Source organism: Misgurnus anguillicaudatus, unplaced genomic scaffold (assembly GCF_027580225.2).
Source record: "Misgurnus anguillicaudatus unplaced genomic scaffold, ASM2758022v2 HiC_scaffold_34, whole genome shotgun sequence".
NCBI lineage: Eukaryota > Metazoa > Chordata > Actinopteri > Cypriniformes > Cobitidae > Misgurnus > Misgurnus anguillicaudatus.
In genome coordinates, this window is record NW_027395284.1 from 4,101,528 (window position 1) to 4,109,683 (window position 8,156).

Sequence of the window (8,156 nt, forward strand, 5' to 3'; positions counted from 1 at the left end):
GTAGACTATTCCTTTAAGTGTTTTATTAATCCAAATCAATGTCTTTATTCATAAATATGTCCTCATTGGTGTCAAATGACCTCTGTCAGTGATCTGACTTTTCTCTGTAAGCTTAGAATTTCTTCTCTTTACTTACATTGAATGGGAAAGTCCAAGCAGGCTTTCATGTCATTCTGCCATATTGCTAAAATAGCAGAGAGGGACAAAAAGCACTAACCTACCAACGCGTTTTCATTCAGAACACATGAACTAGCTAAAACGGACAGGGAGATAATTGACTACATAATGACTACCGTAGTTGCAACAAGCATTTGGAAAAGCGAGGTGCTAGAGAGCACTATTCGTTTGAATGCAAAATACAATTTCACCACTAGATGGGGTTCAGGTGAGAATAAATGTCTAATATTTGAATCTGCAGTCGATAAGTTAAGATAGCGCATATTTAAACATTTGCTTAGAAAGATTCGGACAAGACTGATCTCAGACACTTACAGTTTCCTGCTGGTTCTGATGTATCAGTGTTTAATGGTCAAAAATTTGAAAAAAGATTTGTATTTGTTTTGATCAAACCAGCAGTATTATTGTTATTGTGCTGGCGGAGGTAAAAATGAATAAAACTATATTTATATATTATTTATTTTCCATTTAGTCTTAACGCGGTACAAGCACTTGTTAGTCGCTTTATTACTGGACTTTGCTCTTGTCATTACTACATTTAACAGAATAGTTAAATGTTTTTAAAAAGTTTTTTTTTAAATAAGTCTTACCAGTTCCAAACGTCATTTTTGCATACTTTTAAAGGTCGCGTTCTTTATGATCCCATGTTTTAAACCCTAGTTAGTGTGTAATGTTGCTATAATAGCATGAATAATACCTGTAAAATTATAAAGCTCAAAGTTCACTGCCAGGCGATATATTTTCTTTAACAGAATTCGCCTTTGGACTACAGCCCTCTACTTCCTGCTTTGATGACGTCACTAGAACAGTTTTTGACTAAACTCCGCCCACAGGAATACGCCAGTCACCAGCTAAGCTAACAGCAAGCTAAGCTGCTATCGAATCACAACACACTAAACAAGATACACAATCAGAACTCAATACGTATTTCTGAAGGAGGGACTTCATAGAACAAGGAAGACATCAGCCCATTTTGAGGACAGTAAAAACAGCGCTATAGACTGTTTCAGCAGTAACAACATAAACAAGCGGCTGACGCGGTCCGCACGTAACTTCAGGTAAACTCCGCTAAGAATAAATAACAACAAAGTTCTTTAAACGTAGTTTATTTATATAACAAGCAACAAAAAAACAACAACACATAGATTACCTAGGAAACCAAAACATTTGTTATTTTCGACGAGGCATTTGTTCAAGAGTTCAGTTTAGCAACAAGTCAGACCATTAAAAAACGAGGTTCGAATCCAGACATGTATCAAGTGCGTCCGATGAAACCGACTATAGAGATAAGTTAATTGTGTGAAAAATACTGCGTTTGTATACACATGAAAAATGAACACATGTTATATTGCGCACTGTAAACTCAATCAATGCTTTAAAAACACAGAAAGAACAGGATCTTTAAGGGCATCTGCTATATGACTAAATGTAAAACGTCAGTATTGGTAGACTTTTGTCATGTCTGCAGTGCATTACATTTTTAACAATAATAACTTATATATACTGTACACACCTTTGGGCTGTTTGATGATCTTCATTTATAGTTTTAAACATGATGTTCGTAATGTTGTGCTTCAGGGTTCAGTGATACATCTTGTAAGTTTTGTGAAGAGGGCTGGACATCATTCGGTGGAAAGTGTTATTTCTTCTCTTCTGAAACACAGACATGGTTTAAGGCTCGTGATTTATGTGCTGGATTAAAAGCTCATCTGGTCACCATCAACAGCAAAGCTGTACAGGTGAGTCTGATCAGACATAAATGGTTTTAGGGTGTTTATATACTTTAGAAAGAAGGAAAAAAACTGTTATGTTTGAATAACTGCAGCAACACTCAAATGTTGAACTTTAGGATTTCCTGGTGTCTAAAATTTTTGAAACTACTTGGATCGGTCTTAATGATGTGGAGACTGAAGGTCGATGGGTTTGGCTGAATAACCAAACTCTCAATGAAACTGCAGTACAGTAAGACCTCTGAACTCTTTTAAAATCTAAATGAGATCACATTGAAAATCTGAATTTTTATGTAAACATGTAAAATTATAGGCAAAAGATGATAGGATATTGAGAAAGTTCAATACTTCCAAAAAAGTCATTAGTGATTAAATTAAAGCACATTTATGAGACGGATCATGTTACTGAAACACATAAACTCTTTTTATATCATTGAGTTAACTTGGATTATCAGGGAGCTTTAACGCATGCTAGTGCAAATTGTTAACATCACTTATGTTTATTATTTGAATTTAAAAAAACTATAATTATTCTAGTTTTTTCCCAAAGGAATTGAAAATATGACTTTAAGACCAGTAGTCCAAATCTTTTTAGTCAAAGATTTATTTACACAAATGTTATTGCACTGTACATATTTTGTCTATTGACTTTTAAAGGTTCTGGTTTGTAAAGGAAGATGGGAGTGAGCCGGATAACTCGGGCAATGAGGACTGTGCTTGTCTGGGATATCTGAAATCATATCTGAAGTCTTGGTTTGATGCATCTTGTGAAACCAAGAAGATGTTCATTTGTGAAAAGGAACATTTATTGACTCTGTAGTGATGACTACTGAACGAAACCCACTGATAACATCATATAGTTTCTTACACTTTAAAGATGGCTGGGTTATTTTTGACCCATAATGGGTAAATATTTGAAAGAACATAGATTTACCCAATGCTGGGTTATTTTAACCCAACTGCTGGGTTAATATACCCATGGGTGCATAACAACAACCCAACATTGGGTCATTTTAACCCAGCACAGGGTCATTTTTAACCCAGCATGTGTTCTGATTTATATAAAATACATGTAGTTAATCATTTTTAGTAACAATAAAAAACCGAATTATTACAGTGACATACGGTATTGTTGGTGTTTTAGTCTAGCAGCACAAAATTTCGTATGTGGTCTCTTGTTTTTAAAACTTTAAAAGAATCTTGCTGAACATGTTTCTTAAAATTAAAAAGTTGATTTGCCCAAAAAATAACACATTCTGTTTAAAGCCGAGGTGCATGATAGCTGAAAGCCAGTGTTGACATTTGAAATCACCTTAACAAACACGCCTCTACCCCAATAGAATCTGGACCTTCTGTTGATAAACCCGCCCCACACATATACTACCCAGGCAACGGTGTTGGTTAGTAGACACGCCCCTTACCGCTGATTGGCTACAAGCGTGTTTTGATAGTCGGCCCGACTCCCTTTTCCAAAGCGTTTCTCAAAAATCGTGCATCCCGCCTTTAAATGCAAATCTATTGTAAGTAATTGGTCCCTGAAGCACCATCTGGTGGGCAGCGTAGGCAGTGGTAGACAGATTTTTAGGAATCTTGTTAAATTCGCAACAGAATTTTCTTATGAATTTATATAAATTAAAATACTCAATCAAGATGCATGATCTAAAATCCCATTTTTGTTTGAATATCGCAATAGCAATCATTATTTTATGTATGCTTCGGCAGCCTTTGTTTATTTCTTGGATGTAAATGTAACCAGTTGTATTAGATTGCTTCTCTCTGTTGTTATAATCTACCCAGTCTGTCACTTCATATACCCTCCTACAACCAAAGTAGTACAATCCGTTCCCAAAAGTCATTGGAAATTAGCAATTAAGTGCTTGAGATTATATATCGGGGAATTTCCCCCAAACCCCCCTGGCATTTACTGTCCCCCAGCTTCAAAATCGCTCCTACACCCCTGTAATTTTCCCCATTTATTTCAGGCGTTCTGCAATGTTACTATTTCACATGCACACAATGCAATGTTGATGCTGAAAAGATATTAGCCTTAAACTGAATAAAGCTCTATGGGGAGAAACACTGGACATCAGTTGGGGTTAAGGAAACCCGTATGTCAAAGACTTAAAATATATATGGTAACTCTTCAAATCTGTCTTAATTACCTTTGCCCTCCATAGTGCTCGCCTGCTCCACCCGGTCCTTCGTAGTGCTCGCCTGCTCCACCCGGTCCTCCGTAGTGCTCACCTGCTCCACCCGGTCCTCCGTAGTGCTCGCCTGCTCCACCTGGTCCTCCGTAGTGCTCGCCTGCTCCACCTGGTCCTCCGTAGTGCTCGCCTGCTCCACCTGGTCCTCCGTAGTGCTCACCTTCTCCTGGTTGTTTGCATTCTCCAATGGGTCACAGGTTGTGAGGTGGAATCTTGGGTTCAACCTGTGCAAGTTAAATCAAGTGTATGTTTTAAAACATAAGGGGCCCTATTTTAACGATCTGAAACGCAAGTCCGAAGCGCAAAGCGCAAGTGACTTTGTGGGCGGATCTTGGGCGCTGTTGCTATTTTCCCGGCGGGAGAAATAAGTCTTGCGCCAGGCGCAAATCAATAAGGGGTTGGTCTGAAGTAGGTTCATTATTCATAGCTGTGGTTTGGGCGTAACGTCAAATAAACCAATCAGAACGCTATCCAACATTCCCTTTAAATGCTAGGGCGCAAGTTCCATGGCGGGTTGCTATTATTATGACGGATTTGACAGGCGCACGCCAGGAGCGGTTCACAGCCGAGGAGACCGACGTTCTTGTAAGAGCAGTCAAAGACAGAGAAGTTGTTTTGTATGAGGATGGGAGAAACCCGCCCAAATCAGCGTCGGTTAAACAGGCGTGAGAGGAAATAGCCGCAATTGTCTCATCAGCTGCGCCAAGCACTACAATGATGTCAGGAGACTGGGGGATCCCAAGCTTGCCAGCATATATCGGGCACGCCGGGCACACAGGGGGACATCGCTGCGTCCACCCTCACCGCTGAAAGGGTTTGGGGGCTTTGAAATCGGACACAAGAAACGCAAGCAAGGTTCAACCCCAAAGTACACTTACAAATCAAGTTCATATACAAGAAGGTTTCTTATGAAAACATTTTAATTATTATTTAGATAAAATAAACGTAATACAGCCACACAACAAACTTATGAAAATATTTTAATCGTTATTTGCATGATAATTGTTTAACGCTGCCACACAAAATAAATAAAAACTATCACCACAATGCTCACCACAATGATTTCCCTTATCTCATGTATTAATATTTTTTATTGTAACAATTTATGATTTAATGATTTCCCTTATCTTATATTTTTTATTGTAACAATTTATGATTTGCAAAATTAACTGTTGCATCTGTGTAGATTAGATAAGCAATGCGCGTTGTGCACGCTATACATTATGGTCAAGCATGCGCCCTTAAAATAGCATAATGAACCACGCGCAACGCGCCACTGACTTTAGACTAGTTTTTTTTGGTTAGTAGCGCAATTGTTTTTTGAAACTGCAAAATAGCATAAGAGATGGTTTGCGCCGGAGCACGCCTCCTTTTTTGCGCTGAACCGCCCAGGGAGCGCAACTTAATTCCCTAGTTTGCCGACGTGCGTCTGTGGAGGGAAAAACCCGCTGTGCGCCAGTGCAAAATACGAAATGATACATGCGTCACTGACAAAGTCAATTGCGCTGGGTGCAAGATAGGGCCCAAGATGTTAAAAGAATAGTTTTTGATCAGGAGAATAGGTCAGGAGTGCGTAATTTCAAGTTTCAAAAAATAATATTGTAAGCTCTACATTTCATATACAAGAGTATATTGAGATTCATTTTCATTTGATTACAAAAATTGTTTTAGTCAGTATGCCTAAACATTCAAAATACTGTTGTATGTGGGCTAAAAACAAATAAAATATGGCCCCTCCTACATCTGAAGGCTTCTACTTGTCTGACATCACACAGCACAGCTTCCAGGTCCAAACGCTCTCAGATCCTGAGGAAACGACAAAAATACTGATATACATTCACGATTCTAACCTCTATCTCTATGTGGACATCCCAGATGACCAGACAGAGATTAATTAATTGGGAATCGTTACAATGGCAGTGCTGTGAGCCTAGAGAATGTAGTGCACACTGTCAGTTTATAAAAGCTTACTTTAAATGCCTGAAATAAATAAACTACTATGCTTGTGAATGTTTGTATAGATTGTTGGAGTCTCACTTGAAATCAGTGAAGGCTTGGACCCGGAAACAGTATTTCTTACGTCACAACTTTCCAAGTGGATTGTAGGCCAGTGTGCCGCAAGCTATAAATACAAATGGGGCTCAATACACTTAGAATCTAGATACACAAGTAACTACTACCATTTTAAAAACACATCATTTTCATACAAAACAGGGTGTTGGCATAAACACTGCATGAATGTTTAAGAAACAGAAGTAAAAGGTGTCAATTTCTTTTCAGATCAATAACAGTTACATGTCCTCATAAGTCCCCCATGCACAACTATCCATGTCTTAATTAATATTCATGATCAAATAAATCAATCACACATTGATAGTAGTTTGCTATTAAAATAAACGTTGTACTTTTCACCCCCAATTATTGTGCAAATTCAATATTCACAATATTATGCAGGTAAAAGCGGTGGACATGTAGAAAAGGTTTTGAAGTTAGTTGCTTATAAATTGTTGTTTGCCAAATCTTACAGAATGGTTTGAGGGAGTGCTGTTTGACTGTGCCTAAGGCTAGATACATATTGAAATACTTCAAATGTTGTTCTAACAAACTCAAACCCAACTTTCTACAGTCAATGAGTTTAGGTATTGATGATTGAATTTCAGTTTCATGGGGTGAGACATCCTTTTTTGACTTTATTTATATAAAATATTTTGCATACTCAACACAAGCTTTAAAAATGCAGTGCATGCATCTCACCTTCACACAGGTATTCATAAAATGAACCGATCTTTTGAAGGTAGTCCTGGGCATAGGCAGAGATGAGGTGCAATGAGGGGTAAATATCTCTCAGTTAATATTTTGCTTCTTGGTTTCCTTTGCAAGAAGCAGAACTGGCTTGTATCCAATGCCATGGAGTTTTTCAAGCTGCAATGACAACATTGTGCATTTTACTGAATTGCATATAATGTCCATATGCCTTTTTTTACTTCATGCTGAGATTAGCTTTTGTATAACCAAGTATGTGAAAACTGGAAAAGGTAATTCATTTAAAAGCAGAATACAGCAAAAACATAAATGACAAAACTGGTAAGAACACTTTTTGAGATGTGCATAGTACGTCATATTACTTTACTTTTAACCCACACCTTTCCGTGGGCGGGACCTAGGGGCGTATCTATGGGGTTCTGTACTTTGTTTTACATGAAATATTCAATCAAAAATCGTAAAATTTGCATCATTTAAAGCTAAACACTCAAGATTCATATACTAAGCTTGTTTTTGCAATCAATACACCGGAGAGGAAAGGATTAAATGAAATGCAGACGGACCGCATATATTATTAATTTTGTCAGTAGGGCTAACTTACTTATATATCACGTCATATGGTTCAGATCATTTCTGACAAATTCAAAAATACCAGAATACGATTGAAGCGTCACATAAGGGTCCACTCTTCAAAATGCATCCCAAATTTTCTTCTTCTTCTGTTGTTTAAATGGCGGTTGGCAAACCAACTGAAGGTGCATTTACCGCCACCTACTGTCATCCCACATTTTAATCCAAAACAACGAAAAAAAAATAGGGAAAATCCCGGAAGATCCTCCTTTGTTTATATGCGCACTTTCGGTTAGTATGATCGGTCATGTTTATTTTCGAAAAAATATCGATTCTTATCACTGAAAAGTCACGTCTTCCTCTGTAAGATAGATTCTTCTTCTTCTTTCTTTTTAACCGGCGGTTGGCAACCAGCTTAATGGAGCATTACCGCCCCCTCTGTTCCGGAATATAGACTTGATAATAGGTCTACTCTCTACTTTTGATAGATTCTTCTGAGCAAAACTAAACTACGCATTATGTTTCTGTTTTGTCCTTTTGTCCAATCAGATAAGGTTTGAGAACTTAAAAAGCACAGGAAGCGTACTTTTTGCACACCTTAGTTTTTGACTGTATAAACCCAAAATGAAGCCAGCCAATGCCTATTCAGCAAAGTTTTGATTGATGGGGGTAGTAACCAATCACGAAACCATTACAGGGATTCATTTTCCGT

At 37.8% G+C, this 8,156-nt stretch overlaps 2 long non-coding RNA genes across 3 annotated transcripts; one reads left to right on the forward strand and one right to left on the reverse strand.

Moving 5' to 3' along the window:
- Positions 1–949: 949 nt before the first annotated feature.
- Positions 950–2,637, forward strand: LOC141363374 (uncharacterized). Its single transcript, XR_012368882.1, has 3 exons — positions 950–1,916; positions 2,027–2,139; positions 2,565–2,637. It is a non-coding gene; the product is annotated as an uncharacterized lncRNA (long non-coding RNA).
- Positions 2,638–3,588: 951 nt separating this feature from the next.
- LOC141363375 (uncharacterized) lies at positions 3,589–7,697 on the reverse strand. 2 transcript variants are annotated; one of them, XR_012368883.1, is made up of 3 exons: positions 7,476–7,697; positions 6,866–7,033; positions 3,589–4,335 (listed from the first exon to the last, which is right to left on the reverse strand). It is a non-coding gene; the product is annotated as an uncharacterized lncRNA (long non-coding RNA). The 2 variants fall into 2 exon arrangements; XR_012368884.1 differs by having other exon boundaries at positions 7,527–7,595.
- Positions 7,698–8,156: the final 459 nt, after the last annotated feature.